The 25,380-nt window shown below is 40.2% G+C and overlaps 1 pseudogene; it reads left to right on the top strand.

The window, feature by feature from the left end:
* Positions 1-666: 666 nt before the first annotated feature.
* Positions 667-25,380, top strand: part of LOC128567456 (LRP2-binding protein-like) — a 39,132-nt pseudogene continuing 14,418 nt past the window's right edge.

Raw genomic sequence — 25,380 nt, 5'->3', positions numbered from 1 at the left:
ACTAAAATTAAAAAAAAAAACATTAAAGGCAGAGAGTGGGCAAAGCACTGGAAGAATTATGTAATTCCCTTCCACTTTGGACCCAGACGGTGAGGTTCTGCAGAGCTGCCAGCAGGGGGAGCTCGGGCAGTATGTCAGAACCTCGGCGCACGGGTTGCCAGGAGCCAAACCCAGGGACAAAGGAAGCAACGCACTCTGTGGTTTCTCTTCAATTCTTAATACAGGGAGGCTTAATCCAAGATAGCCTGATCTCCATCCTGGGGGACCCACTTAGCGTCTGACAGAACATCGTCTTAACAGGCTTTTCTGAATTCTTTTCTGTGTTACTCTGCGTCTAGAAATGGCTTTCCTCGGGCTCTCCCACTAGCTCTTTGTGTGTATCATTTGTCATCCTGGCTTTCTCTGCGTCTGTGTTCCTGTCTTGTTGTTTCTCTGTACATCCTAGGCCCGCTTGTAAATGTTAATGAAAAAATCTGGAGATGAACTTACCCACAGGCTGAGCTCTAAAGATTTCAAGATCTGGCAAAAGCTAACACTTTGAATAAAATTTAAAATATGCTGTACAGCAAAAGTGGCTCATTCTGCCACCACTTGGCTGTGCAGTCACATCTTTCCTGTATCTTCTCCCTTTCTCTGTCTTCTGGGTGGGCTGCCATTGTCTACCCTATGGCCTGCCTGCTGCCCACCTTCCCCAAACTACTGACGTCCAAGGTCATCACTTTCCCTGAACAGCAGGACCAGGTCTTGCAGGTATTCAGAGGAGACACCTACTCTAGAATGATTGTACGTGTACCTCTAGGGACACAGGTGTTATTGTATTGCTGTTTTCTGAGTAAGATAGCCCCCTCACTTCCAGAACATACTGGAACTCTAAGGGTTGGGGGTTGTGAGACTCAGCCTCACATTTTTAGGCCTAGAATCAAATGCTCTGTGCGGTCTGACCCTTCTGTCACAGTCTGTGAATTCACTGTGATTTCCTCTGGGAGATCTTGTCTTTTTCTCCAAATTGACTGTTTCCTATTACATAGTCTATGTATATCTCAACCTGTGGGGGGACAAGTTTCAATCCTCTTTCTGAACTTTTAGGCCCCGGGGAATCAAGAATTGTGGCTGAGCATGTGTTTTAAGGTACCAGAACATTCCATGACAGTTAAGAGGCACCCCAGCATTTGACAGAAGGCTGCTTTGCCTGGAGTCCACAGAGGGCTCTGGGGCAGTGCTGCTTAACAAGAGCCTGTCTTAGTTCCAGCCCTCTGTGGGGGCTGCCAGTTTGGTGGTGGCAATGATGTATTCTCCCAATTTATGCATTTCATGGTCCCTGCCTCCACATCTATCATGTTCTCTTTATTTTTCAGATCCTAGTTATGTGTGTCCCTGAGAGGGCAAGACTAAAAATTAGACCTTGTAGGATATGATACTCTGAAATACTGGCCCCTTAGCTTTCTCCTGGAGCCAAGGGAGGTAGCACTGATATGATCAGATCCTGCTTATCCCTGCCCTGCTCAATACTTGCTAGCTGTTACTTCCTAGTTCAAGAGCCTAATGGACCAAGTTTAGGATTAAGGTAGGTAGCAAGGGACAGACAGGTGATGTAATGCAATCCAACATTTAAAAGGATTGCTTGCCCTTGCTAGGCTCTGGCAATACAGAAAAGCTGGAAAAGACACATGCCCCATTGTACACATACACAGAGTAAGTGCTTCTCTTGAACTGATCCATTGTGTCCCTGAATGGGAATAAAAACGAAACTGCTGCAGAAAAAGCCAGTGCTGCAAAGTGCTAGCATCATCAGGCAGGCTGCCTCTGCAGTGCAATCCATAATCTCTGTGACTTCCAGAACCAAAAGAAAAAAAATGGTTAAATTACTTTCTAAATTAGGCTTTGCATTACTTTGGAAACTAACAAAGCATTCCTTCCCACACACTGTTCCCAAATTAAATATGTTGTGCTTATACAGCTGCTCAAATGTTGGTGCATTGAAGATGGAAAAGTTTCTTAGGTAGGGAGAAGAAAGGGGTGTCTAGAAAGGAGAGGGGAGCACTGTAAGTAGAGGGCAGCTATGGGCAGGCAGTGGAGATAACAGTACAGTTGGAAAAAATTGCAATCAAGCAACAAGTGTCTAAAATATTTCTAAAATTATTAGGTCTGGGTAAGTGTAGGTTAAAGAGTCCTGTTATGGTCAAGTATTTAAAAGCATACTTTCAAGTGGAAACCTTGCTCAGCGGCTATTCCCTGCCTCTAATCAGTAGGAACCAGAGGAAATAAACGTAAACCACCAAGGGAATGTCTCAAGGCCAATATGAAGTCCGCTTTCGAAGATTTGACAGTGATTAAACACTAGCACAGGTCACCAAGAATGGCTGGCCACTTTCCTCTGGAGGCATTGATTGAAAAAACAGAAGCTTCATGTTCTGAAATGCTATAGGTAACATCCAGGCATGACCTGGATAAGCTGACTCCTCAGAGGCTCTTCTGGATTAGGAAGTCAAAGGCTCATACAGCATTAGAGGCCCTTAGCTGCAACTGGAGAGAAGTGGACAGACCAAAGGACCTCACGTGCCCACCTCCCTAACCCACATGCCAGGGATTCCCGTAAAGCTGCCTCTGTATCTTTTGTTTCATGAGCTTGGACCTAGATATTTGCCTTGCAAAGATGTGAGTCATCTTGGCAAATGGTTTTGTAGAAAGCCCTTGCTCGCAAGAATTCAGTCTGCAATATTTGGATTGGCTACTCGGGCTCACTTTTCCATACAAGCTGTCCCCAGCTTATCTCTTACATTTGGTGGTGATGTAATCGATTGGTCATTAATTATTTGGTGGTGATGTAACTTCAAACATGGTCCCTTTGGAAACCAGGTTTGTAAGAGTTGGCTGGATGGTAAGGACAGAAATGGTAACTGGAACTGAGTCAGGTGAGGAGATAGATAAATTTAAGATTAGCCAGATAGTGTTTTTCCCCAGGTCCAGGGAACAAGGGGCCCTGCCTGCGGCAAGTAGGCCCCCAGGACTCACAGAGGCAGAGCCTTTCCTGGACCCTCTGGCTGGTTGTCTCCCCTCTGCAGCTCCAGGGCATAGCCCCGAGCAGGCTGTTCTCTGGTCTTGACTCTGCTGTGGGTTAGCTGTTTGTCCCTGGGCCACATCTGGATCTCAATTTCATTGTCTGCAAGAGGAAAATATTGGAATAGACAGCTCTCAAGTCCCTAGAAGCCCTATAATGTGTCATCGTGTATGGCCTTGTGTTTTGGTTTTAAAATGATACCTGCACAGTGCTTTATGTTTTATAAAACACTTTCACATACTTATCTTGTTTGATCCTCACAACCACACAAGATAAGCAGTGCTCAAATTTTCCTCATTTTAAAGATTAAAAAACTGAAGGCCTGCATGGTGGCTCACACCTCTAATCTTTAGGAGGCCACGGTGGGAGGATCACTTGAAGTCAGTAGTTTGAGACCAGCTGGGACCCCATTTCCCCAAAAAGTTACTAACAAATTAGCTGGGTGTGGTGACACACCTGTAGTCCCAGCTACTAGACAGGCCAAGCCAAGAGGGTCACTTGTGTGCAAGAGTTTGAGGCTGTGGTGAGCTGTGATCATGACTGTTTTCCAGCCTCCGCAACAGAGCAAGATCCTGTCTCGAAGCAACAAAAAGCCCTGAAGATCAGGGAGTTGAAGCAATTCATCATCACACAGACAGCAAGTGGAAGAAGTCTAGGGCTCCAGCCCAGGTCTTCCAACTTGAGCTCAGTTCCGTATTCTCTCAGAGGAAGAAGATCCATTATGCATTTAAAATCTGATACTTATGGACCCTTTCTCCAGAAAAAATATACTTTGAATTTTTAGATGCCTTAAGTTTAAAATAGACCCCAGTGTAAAATCCCTTACCCTCTGCCACCCTTATGAACTCTTGCAAATAAATGTGTGTATCCTTTGCCTCTCTGATCAGACTACAAGCTCTGTGGAGGTTCAGGCCATGTGTTTTCTCTACACTTTCCCTCCCCTCCAGCAAGTATCACAGAGCCAAGCACCTCGCAGAGGGTGTTGCATTGCCAGGGAGAGAGAAAGAAAAGTAGGAATGTGAAAGAAGTAAGGGAAACAGAGGTCCATTTTTAGGTAGGGAGAAGAAAGGGGTGCCTAGAAAGGAGAGGGGGAAGCAACTGCTCTTTAGGAGACCTCCTTGTGTTATATGTTATAGCTGTCCCTGGAGACTCTGTCCCTGCCTCCTTGCATCTGGCTGAATTGCTGTCTTTTTTTTTTTTTTCTTTTCTTGAAACTGGGTCTCACTCTTTTGCCCAGGCTGAAGTATAGTAATGTTATCAGAGCTCACTGCAACTTCCAACCTCTGGACTCAAGTGATCCTTCTGCCTCAGCCCTCAGAGTATCTAAGGTTATAGGCACATGCAACCATGTTTGGCTAATTTTTAAGAAATTTTTGTAGAGATAGGGTTTCGCTATGTTGCGCAGGCTGATCTTGAACTCCTGGCTTTAACCTTCCACCTGGGCCTCCCAAAGTGCTAGGATTACAGACATGAGCCACCACACCTACCAACTGCTGTTTTAAGAGTCCTTCTGACTGCCAAATCTGCCCCCTCTGGCCTAAAACACCACCTGACTTCATCCTAGTGGGTGAATCCCAGCTACCAGTGAGTCAGTCCGGGTGCCTCCAAGGTGGAAGTGGAACATCTTGCACAGACAAGTCATAAGTATTCTACAAACAGATAGCAAAGGTTCTAACTCCACTGCCCTCTCTTTAGTTTGACATTTCTTAAAGCATCCAGCAAACTTTCATTCAACCTGTGAATCGAATCAAATCGCTCACAGATATTTAGTGAGTGACTATAGGAAAGGGAATGTACCAGGTGATGAAGTCTACATAAAGATGAGCCTGAGTCCTTGGGGAGATAAGGCAAAATGACACCAGAAGTTAATCTATAAGATGGTGCGAAAAGAAAATTCCAGGATACCACAAATCACTATCTGCAAAATTGTTGGAGTAGATCATAAGAGCTAATGGAAAACAGAAGAGAATGTTTAAGGTATTTTTAATGACTTAAGCAAGACTGAGTCAAATTGAACCATCCAAGGAAGTTTGTGGAAGAAGAATTTGATCATAAATTTAAAATATGAGAAGAATTTAGAGGGGTGGAGTAAAGGAAGATGTGAGAAACTGTGAGAAAAAGTGCAAAGATAGAAAAATGCAAATGTGTTGAGGGTAGAGAGTAATAATAATCATAATAGTGATGATGGTACATCATGTATCAGGCACTGTTCTCAGCACCCAACATTTATTAATTAACTTGATTCTCACACAATTTCAATTATTACTATTATTATCATCCCATTTTTATAGCTGAGGAAACTGGCATAGGAAGGTTTAAGTGACTGAGCTGGTATTAGAACCCAGGAGCTACACATTCAGCCCCTGTTTTTTATACCTTCCATCACTTTATCTAGAAGAGTTGGTTGTTGGAAATGCATGTTGGGGGCAAATCACAAAAGATCTTGAATACTTTGTAAATAAACTTGGACTTGATTTGTGGACAATAGGGAACCATTAAGGGTTTCTGAGCAGGGAAGTATATCTGAATTAAACTGAGATATACACAAGAAGGAAATCCAAAGGACACACTTACATTTTATTTTATCTTATTTTATTTATTTTTTTGAGACAGAGTCTCACTTTGTCACCCTTGGTAGAGTGCCATGGCATCACAGCTCACAGCAACCTCAAACTCTTGGGCTTAAGGAATTCTTTTGCCTCAGCCTCCCAAGTAGCTGGGACTACAGGCACCCGCCACAGCTATTGTTTTGTTGTTGTTGCAGTTGTTATTGTTATTTAGCTGGCCTGGGCCAGGTTCGAACTCACCAACCTCAGGGCATGTGGCTAGCACCATAACCACTATGCTATAGGCACCAAGCCACACACTTACATTTTAAAAAGCCTAGAAAATTATTTTAGCATGTATAGGTATACCCCTTCCTTTTCATAGAGTGCCTTGTCCAGAGCAACTTCCTGTGGTCTCTCAGATCTTAAACTACCAAGGGATTAAGTCCTTGGTTTGTGGCACTGAACAAACACTGCCCTTGAATCTACCCAGACATGTGCTCAAAAGGTAAAGACATATGAGACCTCAGGAGAAAGTGGGAAAGAGTGGGCAGCCAGAGACATCAGAGAGCAGATTAGAGGCCAGAACAATGACTGGGAACCTCAGGTGTGTAACTCAGTAGTGTGTTAAGCATGATTGAATTGAAGATGGTGGGGGGTGGAGAGAAGTTAGCTATCTCCTTGATCTGTAATTGCAGATAATTTCTTCTTTAGTCTCTTCCTTTTTTTTTTCATATGCTATAAAAGAAAATTTTTTAAAGCACAGAATGCTTCTCTTTCTTTTTCTTTTTTTTCAAGGCTCAGTCTTATTAATAATTAATACAGTCCATTAAGGACTATGAAGCTAAACCTGTTCTCATGACCGTCTCCTATGATAGACATGGGACAGATGAAGTAATGGGACCTCTGAAAGAGTTGTAATTGAGATAAGAGCATTTAGTTGTTGTTTTCAGGGTCTGCGTGCACGAAGGAGGCTGGTCAATCCAATGGAGTAAAACCGTTAAGTAATTTGAATCCTGAGCAGAGATTTGATAGTTGTCTTGGATGTGGCTTTGGGATCAGAATCACAGGAGATGAGGCATCATCCTGTTCAGATAGTCTTCAGGGAGTATCAGGTTTATGTAAGTGTTATTCAGCTTCTGTGTCACAGAGCAAGGATTGTAGGGTTGGACTCAGCCTGGGCTCTGAGCAAAATTATGTTTACCCTTGTAAATGGTGGCATTCAGTATAAGCATTGCCTCAATTTATGGCCACACCTTCATGACCCCACTTTTGGAAATGGATTTCAATTGCAAGTTCCAAGTAGCTATTTTGTTTCCACCCAGAGGAAACCAACAGATAATTGGTGTAAGGGTGGAGTGAGGAAAAGTTCTTAACACTATTCCTCTCTTGTTCTCTTAAACCCACAATTTTGCTTGAATAATGAGTTGATTAGTTTGTGTTAAAATGAGGGCAAAAAATACACTAAGAAAATCAAATGTTGTGTAGCTATCCTCCCTTCAGTCACATGGTTGGCCCTGGGAAATTGAGGCCTTGGTCTTTCCTGCCTGTGCTTTCTTATCAGAGGCTACTATTTGAGAAGACTTAAGTTCATGCTTAACCCAGAGTCATTTCTAACTGGGGCTATCCATGAGGAGTTTGGAAGTAAGTCCCGTTTTCAAATTCAAGTTCTAGAAACAAAGCGGATGTTTCCAGACTCCTGTGATGACCAATAATCTTCCTTTCCAGCTAGATCTGGGGTTTAAGGCACCCTGTGTGCTCCCCCAGAGCCTCAGTCCTTTCAATGTTGGCCTGAGTCGCAGAGGTAAACTGCTCTCCTGGTTTCTCCTTCTCACTTCTGACTCCCTGTCCCCCCCGTACCTCTGTTTCTCCCCCGAGACCTAACACTTGACCCAACTCTCATCTGGTCTTGTACCTTCTTTCTGCTAGCCAGGGCTTTCTGTCATGCCAGGCTGTGGAATGATTCTGCCTTGGACAGGGCACATTTACCTTGGTGGACCTTCGTACTGCTTCCTGTTTACTGAGTTCAGACTCAGGGTCTCTCAGCAGCAGCGGTATTACCCCATAGGGGATGTATTAGACACTTGAAGGGGCATTTTTGGTTGTCACAGTTATTAAGAGGGGCACTGGTGGCATTTGCTGAGAAGGAACCAAAGATGCTAGCTGTCCCATCATGTGTAGCACAGACGGTACAACTGAGAAATGTCCTGTGACCTGTGTAACCTTCATAAGCCACACGGAGCATTTGTGTGAGAAACCTGTTTGTCGGAACTCAATCTCATTTTACTTGGAAACACAAGTTACTTTTGGAAACTTTTAATGTACACTGAATTTCCATAAATTCTCTGTCAGCAATTTTAAAGCAAGAGAAGATTGTTGTTTGTGTGGCTAAGGACTTTACCAGCACTAGTTAATAATCTCAGAAAAGATTGAGATTACAATTTCTCAAAAGATTGACTCAATAGACAAAAGCTCAGTGTTGTTTGAGTCTCCAGCACATCTGTCTCCACCACATTTGTCTCTGTCACGTTCACTCTGAATCTTGAGCACCTTCTTTGTTATGTCTTCTCTTCTAATTAGTTATCCCCAAGCATTAGCATACTCTAATACATATTGTTTTATTAGACAATATTTGTCTTTACCAGTATTTTATTTTTATTTTTATAGTTTGGACATGATATTGATTTCTTAAAAATATGTGAGTAGGGAGGGGGTATTACTTGTGAATCTCTTCTCAAAATAGTCAAGAAGACATAGAAAAACATTAATTTAAAAGCTTTGTATTTCTGCTCAGAAGCAGGACCCTGGTATGTTAAGACAGGAGTCTGACAGCCTCCTTATTTGCTGGCAAATTAATAAACTTCTCTTTCCTTCTCCTCAAACCACTTGTCTTGGTTGTTCTGATGCAGCCTGAGGAACAAGCACTAAACAGTAAGTAATAATGGCACCTGTTTATTTGGCACTATAGAATCCAGCAGTTCCTCACATATTTCCAGTGTCTTCCCTATTGAAAAAAATGGCTCCCTGTTTGTGAGTTGGCACTCTTCCTTGAACTCCCCAGGTAGCACTATCCATTTTATTAGGGAATACATTGTTATCCCCCTAACAGTGTTTCTCTGAGATCATCCAAAACAACGTGCTTATTTCAGGTGTCAAGGTCATTTTACGTCCCTTGATTATAGAGATAACTTCAGTTAACTTCCCACAGCAAGGCAATGAATACCCCTCAAGTGAAAATTCTTTTTTTTTTTTTTTTTTCCCTCAAGTGAAAATTCTTTACTCCAAAGTCCCAGTAGTCATCACTGGGTGGTGCTCATAGGCTTTTCCCATAAGCCCTAGTGAAGGCTGTATAGAGGGCCATCAAGTAGAAGATTTGTCCCTCTGGAGATTCTAGCCTCTGCTCTATAGTTAGGCATTTTTAATGGTTTTCATTTGGCATGTCCAATTAATATTGCCCAAAGGGTGGATTTATATGCCTTCTGTTTTATAGTACTGAGTAGGGGAAACATTCCCCAGTTAGACACAATATTCATACCATAAAACACTGAGGTAAAGGAGATACCAATGTTTAAACATTTCAACTTTCATAATCTTATCAATTACTATATTTTTGTTCCAGAAACTTCTCTTCTCTACTCCCATACCATTTTACCCTCTTATGAAAAAGTATTTGGGTTCCCTGCAGGGGGTTGAGCCAAGGGACTTATGAGCCGTTTTGTCAAATTTTGATTAACCCACCTCAGCACTACCCCAGGCAACTGTTGATCAGATTTCTCATTGTAATCTTTGCCTTCTGCTTTTCAAAAATTTCTCCAATCAAGGAGTAATATAGAAAACTGATTTGGGGCCCTTTAATGTTGTGGGACAAATAGGGATTCCTTTTGTCCATCCAACCTTTGATAGTCCTGTATTGAGACCTTTATTTTAATCTCATCAACTTCTATTTTATTTATTTCATTTTATAAAAATGATCTAAAGATTTCTACTCTGGTAGGATGAGTCCCATGGCTTCCTCTTTCCTTTTCATCTTAGTTTCACCCCACCAGTGTTTTCTTTATTCTCCTTACTTCTTAATAACTGTTTAAAAATTTCTACCTTCCTTATGATGATTTCTTTAACTCTCTCCTCTACCCTTCACCATTTTCTTGTTGATTAGCTTTATGTTTTATTAGCACCTCTAAAACTCAAAAGGGGAAACTGAAACAGCAAATTTGATAAGACTTTTCTGACTGTACATGAGGTGCCCATGCAAAGGGACCCCCTTCACCGCAGCCTTTACTATGGCCTGTGCAATGGGCATATTCAACAGGTAAATGTACTGGATCCTGGCCATCATACAGCCTGTCCCACATGGCATGCGAACAGAGCATGTCAGCTGCTTCACCTGGGGTGCTCCACTTGGCATTTATAGGAGGAACGGTGCAGTTTTAGTGCTCCTGGATAAAGAGGATTTGGCCACCTGTCATCCAAATGCACAGATGGGGATTAGATCCAATAAGATTTATTGTCGAAAGGCCAGCCAACTCTTCTGCCCTTCCATTTCTAAAACCACAGTTTTATACATAAAAGTTCGAAGGAAAAACCATGTTAACCTTTATCTTAAGCAACAATAATTAAACCTTATATTAAACAACAATAATTGACATAACCCATGATCCTGATGCAGTGGTACATTTCAAAACTATTAAGAAAAGAATATAATTGTGATGGATGTGTTCATCAGTTCAATGTAAGCATTTCACATTGTGTATCAAATCAGTCCACTGAACTCCATAAGTGCACCATTGTACACAGTTATGATTTAATAAAAAGAAAATGTCCATTACCCACAATAAATAATAGTCACCGTAGCCCATGACCCAAACAGCATTTCAAATTCAAATGTTAATCTCCTAAATCAGTCGCCCTAAACTATTCAAGATGTATGCTTTTAGGTTAAAGCTAAATTTACATAACAACAAGGATAGAAGACAGGAGGTGCCTGACTGACTTCAGTCTCACTACATGCTCTCTCCTCAGGTTAGACAAACCTTCCAGTGGCTTTCATCCAGTCCACCAGGCTTGCTGTTCCCTCAGGAATAAACTCTTCTGTGTCTGTGTATGTGCACCCCAAAAGTCATTCTGACTATAATTCTAAGGTAGCTAAAGGGAAGCCCTGCTAGTATTTTTTTATTGTTTGGGATTTGTTGAGGGTACAAAGAATTAGGTTACACTGATTGCAGTTTTTAGGTAAAGTCCCTCTTGTAATTATGTTAGTTTTTTCTATTTTTAATAGAGACAGGGTCTCACTCTTGCTCAGGCTGGTCTTGAACTCCTGACCAAGTGATCCACCACCTCGGCCTCCTAGGTTACTAGAATTACAGGCATGAGCCACTGCACCTGCCTAAGGCAGCCATTTTTCTTTCAGTATGCTTTTGGCTTGTACTGTCTTCAAAGTTTAGAATTAACCTGCTGCTTGCTTATATAGTTGTCAGGCACAAGATTAGAAAACGACCTTAGCGTCAGGTGAGGTGGCACATGCCTGTAAGCCTAATACTCTGGGAGACTGAGGCAGGAGGATCACTTGAGGCCAGGAATTTGAGGTTGCTGTGAGCTATGGTGATACCACTGCACTCTAACCTGGGTAACAGAGCAAGACTCTGTTTCAAAAAACAAAAAACCACTGAGGCAAAACAGAGAGTCCAAAATAGGCTATCTGCTGATAATAAGATGCATCAGATGACCTAGTGTTTGCTGATAATCATCAAGCAAGTCACAGTGACTTATGTTAGGCTTGCTTTTTCCCTTTGCCATCAACCCCCTTTAGCTCTTCCCTTTATAAGTTGCTGAGTAAGCACAGGTGATGAGATGGTCTTTGAGACAATAGTGCCCCATCTCCTCAGACTGCCAGCAGTAGAATAAACTACTTTTCCTTCACCAACACTCCCTCTTGTGTTTGGTTCTCAGTGGTGGGTAGCTGCACCTCTGTTTGGCAACATCTGAATCATGTTACAGCCATCTGCAATTGTTCAGTAGTGCGCTGTGGATCCTGCCTCATGCCAAATGTTCTTCCACTCTATGACACCTAAAACCAGATACTGCCGCCAAATTAGTGACTCTCCTGATCCAGTCTAGTGAAATAGAAAATGGTACAATATTCCAAAATGAAACAATTCTTCACATTATACCCCCAGTTTCAATAGCTACTTGATCTTGCCCTTCCCTCACATAACTACCTTGTGGGTGACCAAAGGTCTTAGAGGTACTTTCTGTTGCTCTGGCATAATTTTCCCCTTTGTGGGTGGCTTTAAAGCTAGTGGCCTGAGCTCAGACAGACACACATCTAAACTTAGTCCAGCCTCAGCCATTTCCAACATTCTCTTACTTTCATTTTAGCTATTATAGATAACAATAACTAATGGATTGAATATTTCACTTTTCTCTTATTGATTTGCCTTTTCTTATGTATCCAGTGAACCAACTCCATCTCTAAATTCCACTGGTAATTGTTACTTCTAGTAACTGAGCACAAAATGGCTGCAGCTCATCAGAGCTTTCTCATGTTCTTTATAATATTTTTCACCCAAAACACAATTTACTCTCTTTATGTCCTTTGTATACAGAATTGTTTTTTCTCAAACAATTGAGAAATATTGTTACCAATCTCTTACCAAAAAAAATACATAAAGAAAAAGAAAAGAAGGGAAAAAAATAATTGTTTTTCTTATATTTAGTAGTTTTAATTACATATATTAATTGCAATGTTAATTCTTAATAACTTTTATTTTTAGTGAAAAACCCAAGATTACCTAATTTAGCAAATGATTTTAAAGATTTTAAATTACTGAAAAGAATTTTGAAACTACGGCTTCCTAATGTCTTCCCAAGACATGCTGGGTTCCAAGTAGCCATGTGGAACCTAAGGATGGCTATGAAGTGGCAGGGCCACCGTCAGGGGCCTAAATTTATATACCAAGTATAAAGCCCAGAACAGAAGATAAAGCTGTGAAGATAATGTTTGACCCTTTCCAGTACAGCCAGGAAGCCCAGCTGGGCAGGGGAGAATTTCACATTATGTTCCAAGGTCTTATCAAGGCCATTTGTTTATAGCCTAAAACCTAATTTACAAAGAATTACCATATATAACACTGATGGATGCTGATTTTCAAAGATTAACAAACAAATGAAAATTTAAAAAGCAAAAAAAAGAACAAAGAATTATTAATGAAATGCATTTTAATTCAAAACCTACATAAATAGTTTAGTTGTATTTTGAGGTTTGGAAGAGGAGAGTTCAAGGAAGCATGGCTGCCTTCTGCACCTTTCATTATTACATTACAGACTGAAATAGTGTTTCATCTAGCCTTTCATCTCCATCGCCCAAATCCTCTCAGTTCTTATCAGTGTTCTCTGTGCTCTTTGCCTTCTCACAGTTGAAAGTGTCACTGTTATTTCTGCATCAGTAAGAATTTGTGCCACTTTAACCTCCTTGTCACTTTGGCCTACTCTTGAATCATTTCCATGAAGTTTGCCAATTGAGTGTGAAGAAGCTCCCTCTGCAAATCAAGAATGTATGTTAGTACCTTTCTGTAGGGCATTAATATAAGGCCTTCCATTCTTCCTCATTTAGAAGATACAGCAAATATGGTACAAGATCATAATTCTGTCCAAGACTTTTATTTCTTTAATATCATTATTTTTTTGAGACAGAGTCTCACTCTATCACCCTGAGTAGAGTACCCAGGTGTCATGGCTCACAGCAACCTCAAACTCTTGGGCTCAAGTGATCTTCCTGCCTCAGACTCCCAAGTAGCTAGAACTATAGGCTCCTAGCACAACACTTGGTTAGTTTTTCTATTTCTAGTAGAGATGGGGTCTCGCTTTTGCCTCAGGCTGGTCTTGAACTGAGGTCAAGCAATCCTTCTGCCGTGGCCAACCAGAATGCTAGTATTACAGGTATGATTTTGTCCAAGAATTTTTAAATGTTGAATAAATATTAAGCTGAAATTTAAGTGCAAGAAATATTTTAAATTTTACCTCATTTATTCATTCATCATTCCTGAGGGGCCACAGAACGAAGATGCTTATACTGGGTTTTAAAGGAGAGGTACCAATTTGCCCACTAGACACAACAAAGAGGGACCTTTCAGAAGAATGGAAGACTGTGTGTTAATATGCAGAAACTAAGGAATATCATTGTGGCTTCTGGTGGGTCTGATGCCTAAGTTAAGACCCTGTAGGAGATAGAGCCAGAATGGTCCTGAATTCCTGAATAAAGGATTTGGACTTCTTTCAGTGGGCTGTGAGAAGTCATTCACAAGTACTAAAGGGAAACATGACAGAATCATGTCTGTGTTAGGAAAAATCATGATGGATTGCACAGGGATGGACATGTGATACGACCAGAGATAAGGAATACAGCTGAGATAGCTGGCTGACCACTAAAGATCTGCACTCCCTTCCACAATGCTAACTCAATGTTGGGAAACATTTGCTCAGTGGGGGATGACATTTCCCAGATCTCTCCATGTGACTAGTTCTGGCTGAAGAAATGTGAGGAAAAGCTCTGTAACTCAGTAACAAAGTGGTTAAGTGTCCAGGGAACCTGTCTCATGTTGTCTTCCCTTCCACTACAAACTTGAAGACTTTGTGTGGAAGAAGATTGTGTGACGAGATGAAAAGGACCTGGATCCCTTAATCAGAAAAGAAGCTCCCAAAAGAGCCAACCAGCCAAGAACTTCTATGTTGAAACTTTCATGAGTTAAAAAAAAAATTTTATGATGTTAAGCCTAAGATATTAAAACATTATGACAGCTGCTAGATTACCCCAACTATACAGAAGGAGTATTAGGAAACTTTTAATACTTGAAATAATATGCAGACTTTCTGTGTTACATGCTGATGGATAGGAACCTGTATGAGTCAGGGCTTTCCAGAGAGACAGAATCAGTAGGAGACAGATAGATAAAGAGGTAAATAGATGAGAGGGGATTTATTAGGAGAACCAACTCATAAATTGCACAGGTTGAGAGGTTCTATGATAAGGGTTCAATAAGTTGGAGACCCAGGGAAGCTGGCTCAGCCCAAGTCTGAAAGCCTCAAAACCAGGTTAGTCAGTAGTGTAAGTCTCAATTCAGGTTAGTCAGTAGTGTAAGTCTCAATTTCAGTCTGGAAGCCTGATAACAGGGGGCTGACACTGGTACAAGTCCTAGAGTACAAAGGCCACAGAAACTGGAGTTCTGATATGCAAGGGAAGGAAAAGGTATCTCTGCTCCAGGAGAATTTGCCATTCCTCTGCCTTTTTGTTCTATCTGGGCCTCCAGCCAATTGGATGGCACCTTCCCATGTTAAGGGCAGATCTGCCCCATCTGTCCACTGACTCTGCCAGTGTCGCCAGAAACACCCTTACCAACATGCCTGGAAATAATGCTTTACCAGCTATCTAGGTCTCTCATAATATAATCAAGTTAACTCCTAAGATTAACTGTCATAAAATCTTTGGAGATTAGTGGAAGATGGAATAAAGAGGGATCATAATTTGTGGATAATACTAGAAGACAGAAGGAGATGGAATCCAGAGCAGGGGAAGCAAACACTCTTTAACAGGAGGACGCACAGATAGACACATCTGTAGGTGAAGGGTAAAAAGCTGTCGAATCTCAACATTTTTCTGAGAAGTAGGTGGTAAAGGCATTCTCTGAGAAAATCTGAAATTATTACATAGTAACTTCTGTCACATGACCAGCTCACCAACTCACATGATTGGATGAAATTTCTTCAGCCTAGCACATCATCCTGAGTGTAGGTGGCAGAAAGGTGAGTTTTAGGACTGATCTCACGCTTAAAAGACTACAGAATAAATACATACAAGTGCTATGGTTTGAATGTTTGTTGCTTCCAAAATTCACATTGAAATTTAATTTCCAGTGTCACATCATTGAAAGACAGGGATTTTAAGAGGCAGAGCCCTCACGAATGAATTCAGATTAATAGATTGATGGGTTATCATGGGAATGGCATTAGTGGTTTTAAAGAAGAGGAGAAGACCTGAGCTAGCATGTTCAGCCTCCCACCATGTGAGGCTCCTCACCACCCCAGGACTCTGCAGAAAGTTCTATCAATACAAAATAATTAAAAGGATCAGAATCTAGTTTTACAAAATTTATTCAAGGAAAAACTGGGAATAGCCATTCAGGAAATATGGTCCTAGAGAAATAAGGTCAGTGCTCTAAAGTTAAATTTTAACGTTTGCTTCTATAGGCAGAAAACAAAGACATTTGAAATGTTTTCTAAATAAGGATGTTTTATGAGTTACAATAATTGGATTAGAATTTGTTTTCTTTTCCTTACAGCTTGTTTTTATTTTCTTTCCAATTTAAAATAGTGTATTTAACATTCCATCTTAGACAATGTGATAGTCATGAAGTCTTTGTGAGAGAGGAAAAAGGAATATTAATCTAGAATGAAAATCAACAGTGTAGAAGGAAGGAGACTTCTCTGGTGCCCTTTAATCATTTATAACATTTTACAAAACAATATTGTTACTGGACGAGAGGGTCTGGCCACCTGTCACCACGCAGCCAATATGCAGGGATGGGGATTACATCCAACTAGCTTTATTTTCAGAAGGCCAGCAGGTGTGGAGAATAGTAACAGTAGTCTCTCAATTCTGTTCTGCCTCAGTTAAATCCTAATAATTTTTATAACGAAATACAAAGAAACCAACCTAGAAATCTGAGCTTTATCTGATAGGAGGTAACATCAAAGTAGTCTTCATTTGAACAATGCAAAATGTTTAAACAACAGAAAGGTAATTTTCACTTTAACAAAATATCTAAGAGAATCATCAAAGAAAACATCATATTATCAAAGTAACCTTTACTGTACCAATATCAAAATACTTACTGTCTATGTGGGACTACTTCCTCAAATCTCCTGAGATTAAACATTCTCACAATCATAGTAAAACCTTAACTAGATAATCAAGGGGGAAGGGTGTGTGGAAGAATGGGAACAGAGTTCACTGCACTGCCTCGGCTTAGCTTCTCAGGCTTCATCTTGTAGACCACTTTTCTGGCTTCAATATAGGTAAGGAACAAGGCTAATCTATAAAAAGAAGCAAAGGTTACGGCTTTCTGTCATGTGACTTAGGTCTCAGAACCACATTCCTTTAAGGCTCAGAATACTTTAAAATTCTAATGACTTAGGTTTTGAATTACTTATTGTCATAGTCCCTACCAGCAAGGCAGATCTCATCAGATGCACCCCCATAGCCTTGGACTTCTCATCCGCCACAGCTGTAAGAAATAAATTTATTTTCTTTATAAATGCTATCCAGTTTCATATATTATAAACAACAGAAAATGGCCTAAGACAGAGAATTGCTAGTGAGAAGTGTGGTATTACTGACAATGAATACCTGAAAATGTGAAAGCAGCTTGGGAACATGGTATTGGACAAAGGTTGGGAGACTTTTGAGAAGTGTCCTAGAACAACCTAGATTTTGGTGGTGTCTTAGAAAATAAGAAGACTAGGGAAAGTTTGGAACTCCTTAGAGATTAGTTAAATGATGATGACTAGGGAGCTGATTGAAATGTAGAGGGTAGAGGCCACTCTGATGAAGTTGCAGATGGAATTTTTAATTTAAATAATAAGTGGGTGAAAACAAGAGTGAAGCTCAAGTGAATTTTGTTAAGCCAATATCTGAGGATGTACCCAGGGAAAGCACGGCCCACAAATCATCTGTTGTGGACTAAACTCTGGCAGAAAGGTATGAGAATTTTACATTTAAAGGAAAAGGACATAGAAAAGGTGGGGAGGGGTGAAGGAGGTAAGCAGTGAGGCAAATGATTGCATTCTTGTGAAGTTCTATTGGGTAGTAAATCTACATGGGATTGTTACAAGAAAACAGCGAATTAAAAGTAACAGACACTATACACCAAAAATATAGAGGAAGGAAGCTTTAATTGCCAGTGAGAACTCAGGTGCCTCAAGGTGTAAAATGCTGAGTTCCAGGGAACAGTTTTTTCTAAACTTCTTCCTACTTTTTTTTTTTTCAGTTGGATATTAGCTACATAATTATGGCTACAGATGTTAGAAACCAGGGCGTTGTTTTGTTATTAGTTACAGAGCCCTTTTAGGGTTATTTTAGCTCAGTGTCAAGTTTGTTCTTATCTTTGGAGAGGAGTTCTTCTGCAGCTGCCTGCTGCTTTCCCAGGATCACTAAGAAGTATAAGTTTTAATTAAGTTTATTTATTTTTGTATTTTTGTTGTTGTTGTTGCAGTTTGGCCAGGGCTGGGTTTGTACTCACCACCCTCAGTATATGGGGCCGGCACCCTACTCTCTGAGCCACAGGCACCACCCAGAAGTATAAGTTTTATTTCTCCTTCTTCATTCCCCCTTTGACACCCCATCAATCAGGAATGGGGCCTCATCTCATTCATTATCGGTATCCATGGCTACTTGATAATATTGACCCAGGAACATTTCGCCTGCATGCTCTTTTATTACAATGGCAGAGACTATGCCTTTGAGAAATGAAACAAAGATAGGTAAAAAATAAGCAAGGCAAAAGCAAATATCCTCTGATTATAAAAAGAAAACTTACAATCATAGTTTTAAATCCTTCTAGTTTAGAAAATCATCTACCAAATAAAGAATCTGGGTAAACCCATTTCCCCCTTGTGTAGGTACACGAGCTATTTTAGTTAATTTTCAATTACTTGTCTTTCATTATTAATCTGTAAGCAATAATTAGTTAAACTGAATTTTCCACACACTCTTCCTTCATCTCCTAGAAATTAGTCTAAGACCAATCGGTTTTGATAAATAGCATTTCTCATTTGGGTTTCTTCATGGACTAGTAGGGTTAAGGCTTTGCTGGTTTCATTTGTTATTTCTAATACTGCTTGTGATCATATAATTCAATTTAACATATATTTTGGGGTTCTGTATCCCGATGACTCATGCTCAGGCCTGGTAGCTGGACCATAATGTTGAATCATTTGCTGTCACTCTAATCTATTAGTATCACACTTTTGTCTTTTCAGTCTAGAAGTACAAACTGGAAAACCTAACAGTTCTCCAGTCTCTAGGGGCAGTAGGAAGAAGAAAGGTTTGATCATACCTATTATACAACGTCTGTATCATCTATCAGGATGTAGGCCCAGTGTCGCAGATCCAGTCGAGACCTGGTGGAGCTGCCCGGTTATGGTAAGAGCCAGACAGAGCAGTGTCATTCAGAAAGAAAAGTGGCTGCTATTTTGAAAAGTAAAGATGACCCCTTTTTTCTTTAGTTTCAAATGAGTAACTGACCTTGGGACTTCTGCTGAGGGCTGGTACCTTGTCTCAAGGCCACTTGTAACATAGCAACCAGTTTTTAGCAGACAAAAAGATAGAAAAACAGTTGAACAAACTTTATATTAACTCTATAATGAATTGACCCTTTGAGTTCAGAGTTCTGATGCATTTTTTTTCATTATTTTAAACATGTATACAAGAATAGAAATTTAAGAGGCTTCATACATCTGCATTGACTCTGGTTAAATACAAAAGAAAAAAGAAGCTTCAAACATAAGTCTTATAAACTGAGAACAGACAATTGTGTTGTTTTAACTAGAGATTTCCTTTTCATTACAACCAACTTAATCACGTACAAAAATCTTTCTAAATTCTTCTTCACAAACCTTCAAGATTTACATGCACCATGTTTCAACATTTTAAAATCCCTAATTTTTGTCCTAAATTTTCTTTCTTAAAACCACCAGTTACTTGAAGACAAAAAGTTTTCATACAAGATTCCTTCCTATACAAAATTATTCTCTTTTCTTTTATCCTTCCTTACCGAAAGTACATCTTCATACCCATGTCTTTCTACACATCTCTCTGTCCTCTACTTACTGGTTCCTTTCATTTTAACTCTAAACTCAGAAAAAAGGAAAAAGAAGGTTGTATACAAAGTCTCAGTTAAGCTTCTCTAAAAGCCAAGGATTTTAAAGGAGTCCTTTTTAGTACAAACAGAAGGGAATGAATTTTTATATTATAATACAAATTGAAAAAAGTCATTTTTTAAGAATACACCTAGTTCTATGTTTCTGGAGCAGGTTGTTGTAATTCATCATAGAAAGCCTGGTACATAGGCTTTGAGTTTCTTTGGTTTAGTTGTTATACCTATGATAGGGTCTCTTCCATGTACATTCATAATAAGAGTAAACCAATAACACAGTTACGACAGTTTGTGTTTCATCTAAGATTAAAGAGGAAAGGTGAAAAAATCCAAAGCAAGGAAACAATCCCACGCTGCTGCCGCTCATCCTCACACTTCTACCATGCGCAGACCAGTCAGCTCCCGGTATGTGACTGGGGCAGGGCTGCAGTCTGTTTTCTTAGGGGAAGATGGTGGGGTGCTCTGGGTGTCATTGGACCATCCACTCCTCATCACTGGCTGGTTTCACATGTGAGTGATGTATCCAGGCAGGAGTGCCATGTACCTTCACTGCTGTTGGTATGGACAGGATCACCAAGTTAGGGACTTTTCCCCTGTTTCAGCGGGCTCAGGTTCCAATCCTTAATCCACACCAGGTTACCTGGAGAATGGGGATGGACTGGCAGAGGTAAACTAATAGGACGTCTATCATTCACCCATTCTGCAGTCTTTCTCATTAATTTTTCCCAGTGACATTAGTTGGTTAGTAAATTCTATTTCTCCCAATTCTCTTGGGGTCCCCAGTAATTTTTTTTTAAATGGGAGGGGTCTATGATATAGTATTTCAGAGGGTGGGTACATCTGACTTCAAACAATGCTAATGGTGAAGCCTGCGCTCACTGAAATTTAGACACTTGGTCTATTTTCCCTATACTAGCCTTTAATGTTCTGTTCATTCTTTCAATTTTCCCTGAACTTTGTGGCCTTTGTGGCCTGCAGTTTCCAGTCAATCCCCAACATGGTAGCAGTTTGTTGAACAGTGACAGCCACAAAAGCATGTCCATTGTCAGAGCCCATGGAAAGAGGCAGGCTATACCTAGGGATGATTTCTCTAAGTAGAAAACATGTGACTTCTTTGGCTTTTTCACTTTGACTAGGAAAAGCTTCAACCCACCCTGAGTAAATAGATACAAATACCAGCAGATACTTATTTCCATTGTTTGGAAGCATTTCAGTAAAGTCCACTTGAATGTTTTCAAAGGATGTATTTCCTACACTTTGAATACCTGGTGGCAAACTGGGGCTTTGTTTGACCTTAAATTGGCTACAGGTGACATGTCTGTGACTTACTGTTTTTGCCAGGCTTGCTAGATGTTTTATATAGAAATACTTTCCTAGTAGTTGTTCCAGAGTGGAGTATCTTAGATGGGTGGACTCATGCACAGCCTGCACTACAGTAGTTCCCAGTAATTCTGACACAACTAGTCTTCCTTCTGGTAAATGCATCCAACCATGATCTGTGGTCAATGCTTGCTCTTGTGCTAACCACTCCAATTCTTTTTTACTGTATACTGATGTTACATTTGGGACCCAAGGTAGTAGGACTGCAAATACACATCGGCTTGCACTACTCAGCATGCTTTAGCATCGTCTTTAGAGTCCCTAAAACAACATGTCCTTGCCCCTTTTGGTACCCTTTGCAATGCATTACCGCCACCTTGCTAGTTTTCCATACAGCCTCCACTAAGTTTAAGATCTCTTGGAGATATTTAATTTGTTTTCCAACTGAGTTTAATAGTTCCTTTTCTCAATATGGTGCACCATGCACAAGCCGAGTTAAGAAGGCACACTTTGAATCAGTATAAATGTTGACTGTCTTATCTTTATTTAATTCCAGAGCCCTGGCGAGTGCTATAATTTCTGCCTTAAGGGCAGATGTCTTAGGGGGAGTCCTTGAGCTTCACTATTACCTCACTGTCTATAACTACTATGTATCCTGCCTTTCAGTGACCAAACACATCCATAAAACTGCTACCATCCACAAATAAAGTCCAATCAGGTTTTATTCAGGGCTCATTCTGTAAATCTCCATGACAGGAATCAACTTGCTCCATTACTTCTTGACAGTCACATTTTAAAGGGGTATCATTGACAGGAATCAGGGTGGCTGGATTGAGCGTGTTATACAGTAACTTCTTTTTTTTTTTTTTTTTTTAATGTAAAGAGGTTTATTCTAAGCCAAATTTGAGGGCTGTGGCCCAGAATCACAACCAAGAAGCCTTGAGCAAGTGGACTCGCAGTGATGAGGTTACATTTTAGTTTTACATGTTTCAAGGAGACAGAAATTACAAGTAAGGTCATAATTCAATATGTGGAAGGCATACATTGGTTTGGTTCTAAAACATCTCAAAGCAGGGGTTTATAGCTTATATGTCAGTTTAAAGATTCTTTTTTTTTTTTATTTATTTATTTTTTATTGTTGGGGATTCATTGAGGGTACAATAAGCCAGTTACACTGATTGCAATTGTTAGGTAAAGTCCCTCTTGCAATCATGTCTTGCCCCCATAAAGTGTGACACACACTAAGGCCCCACCCTCCTCGCTCCATCCGTCTTTCTGCTTCCCCCCCCCCGTAACCTTAATTGTCATTAATTGTCCTCATATCAAGATTGAGTACATAGGATTCATGCTTCTCCATTTTTGTGATGCTTTACTAAGAATAATGTCTTCCACTTCCATCCAGGTTAATACAAAAGATGTAAAGTCTCCATTTTTTTTAATGGCTGAATAGTATTCCATGGTATACATATACCACAGCTTGTTAATCCATTCCTGGGTTGGTGGGCATTTAGGCTGTTTCCACATTTTGGCAACGGTAAATTGAGCTGCAATAAACAGTCTAGTACAAGTGTCCTTATGATAAAAGGATTTTTTTCCTTCTGGGTAGATGCCCAGTAATGGGATTGCAGGATCGAATGGGAGGTCTAGGTTGAGTGCTTTGAGGTTTCTCCATACTTCCTTCCAGAAAGGTTGTACTAGTTTGCAGTCCCACCAGCAGTGTAAAAGTGTTCCCTTTTCTCCACATCCACGCCAGCATCTGCAGTTTTGAGATTCTGTGATGTGGGCCATTCTCACTGGGGTTAGATGATATCTCAGGGTTGTTTTGATTTGCATTTCTCTAATATATAGAGATGATGAACCTTTTTTCCTGTGTTTGTTAGCCATTCGTCTGTCGTCTTTAGAGAAAGTTCTATTCATGTCTCTTGCCCATTGATATAAGGGATTGTTGGCTTTTTTCATGTGGATTAATTTGAGTTCTCTATAGATCCTGGTTATCAAGCTTTTGTCTGATTGAAAATATGCAAATATCCTTTCCCATTGTGTAGGTTGTCTCTTTGCTTTGGTTATTGTGTCCTTAGCTGTACAGAAGCTTTTCAGTTTAATGAAGTCCCATTTGTTTATTTTTGTTGTTGTTGCAATTGCCATGGCAGTCTTCTTCATGAAGTCTTCCCCCAGGCCAATATCTTCCAGTGTTTTTCCTATGCTTTCTTGGAGGATTTTTATTGTTTCATGCCTTAAGTTTAAGTCCTTTATCCATCTTGAATCAATTTTTGTGAGTGGGGAAAGGTGTGGGTCCAGTTTGAGTCTTTTACATGTAGACATCCAGTTCTCCCAACACCATTTATTGAATAGGGAGTCTTTCCCCCAAGGTAAGTTCTTGTTTGGTTTATCAAAGATTAGGTGGTTGTAAGATGTTAGTTTCATTTCTTGGTGTTCAATTCGATTCCAAGTGTCTACGTCTCTGTTTTTGTGCCAGTACCATGCTGTCTTGACCACTATGGCTTTGTAGTACAGACTAAAATCTGGTATGCTGATGCCCCCAGCTTTATTTTTGTTACTAAGAACTGCCTTAGCTATACGGGGTTTTTTCCGGTTCCATACAAAACGCAGAATCATTTTTTCCAAATCTTGAAAGTACGATGTAGGTACTTTGATAGGAATGGCATTGAATAGGTAGATTGCTTTGGGAAGTATAGACATTTTAACAATGTTAATTCTTCCCATCCATGAGCATGGTATGTTCTTCCATTTGTTAATATCCTCCGCTATTTCCTTTCTGAGGATTTCATAATTTTCTTTATAGAGGTCCTTCACCTCCTTCGTTAGGTATATTCCTAGGTATTTCATTTTCTTTGAAATTATGGTGAAGGGAGTTGTGTCCTTAATTAGCTTCTCATCTTGACTGTTATTGGTGTATACAAAGGCTACTGACTTGTGGACATTGATTTTATATCCTGAAACATTACTGTATTTTTTGATGACTTCTAGGAGTCTTGTGGTTGAGTCTTTGGGGTTCTCTAAGTATAAGATCGTGTCGTCAGCAAAGAGGGAGAGTTTGACCTCCTCTGCTCCCATTTGGATTCCCTTTATTTCCTTGTCTTGCCTAATTGTATTGGCTAGAACTTCCAGCACTACGTTGAATAGTAAAGGTGACAGAGGACAACCTTGTCTGGTTCCAGTTCTAAGAGGAAAAGCTTTCAGTTTTACTCCATTCAGTAAAATATTGGCTGTGGGTTTGTCATAGATAGCTTCAATTAGTTTTAGAAATGTGCCACCTATGCCTATACTCTTCAGTGTTCTAATTAGAAAAGGATGCTGGATTTTATCAAATGCTTTTTCTGCATCTATTGAGAGGATCATATGATCTTTATTTTTGCCTCTGTTAATATGGTGGATAACGTTTATGGACTTGCGTATGTTAAACCAGCCTTGCATCCCTGGGATGAAGCCTACTTGATCATGATGAATGATTTTTTTGATGATAAGCTGTAATCTATTGGCTAGGATTTTGTTGAGAATTTTTCCATCTATATTCATGAGTGAGATTGGTCTGAAATTCTCCTTTTTGTTTGGGTCTTTTCCTGGTTTTGGTATCAGGGTGATGTTTGCTTCATAGAATGTGTTGGGGAAGATTCCTTCTTCCTCAGTTTTTTGGAATAATTTCTGCAGTACAGGAATAAGCTCTTCCTTGAAGGTTTGATAGAATTCTGGAGTGAAGCCATCTGGACCAGGGCATTTTTTAGTTGGAAGCTTTTTTATTGTTTCTTTGATCTCAGTGCTTGAAATTGGTCTGTTCAGGAGGTCTATTTCTTCCTGGCTAAGTCTAGGGAGAGGGTGTGATTCCAAATATTGATCCATTTCCTTCACATTGTCAAATTTCTGGGCATAGAGTTTCTGGTAGTATTCAGAGATGATCTCTTGTATCTCTGTGGGATCAGTTGTTATTTCCCCTTTATCGTTTCTGATTGAGGTTATTAGAGATTTTACTTTTCTATTTCTAGTTAGTTTGGCCAATGGTTTATCTATTTTATTTATTTTTTCAAAAAACCAACTCCTTGTTTCATATACAGTAACTTCTAATCTGGGATTGTCACACACTAGACTTTGATATTTGGTAAGCCTGGCATTCGTGAACCAATGATGTCCCTTAGAGTTCATTAAGGATGACAACCGCATGAGGCACTTTCATTGTTAGGTTTTGTCCTAAAGTTAGTTTATCAACTTCTTGTACAAGTAGAGCTGTTGCTGTTAGAGCTCTTAGGGCAGCCAGCCTCTAGCTACTCTGTCTAATTGTTTAGACAAGTATCCAACAGGGCGAGTCCATGACCCCAGGGTCTGTGTTAAAACTCCCACTGTTGCCTTTTCTCTCTCTGATACAGACAGACTGAAAGGTTTAGTTAAGTCCAGGAGGCAAGTACCGGAACTGTCATTAGCCTTTGTTTCCTGGTTCAGAATGCTTTTTCCTGGGGGACCTCCCACATTAGAGGCTCCTTATCACCCCCTTTGCCTTTGTGGCTTCTTACAATTCGGG

The sequence above is a fragment of the Nycticebus coucang genome, chromosome 16 (assembly GCF_027406575.1).
Source record: "Nycticebus coucang isolate mNycCou1 chromosome 16, mNycCou1.pri, whole genome shotgun sequence".
Lineage (NCBI taxonomy): Eukaryota > Metazoa > Chordata > Mammalia > Primates > Lorisidae > Nycticebus > Nycticebus coucang.
The sequence above is the reverse complement of the archived record's forward strand: the minus strand, read 5'-3'. Positions and strand labels throughout refer to the sequence as shown.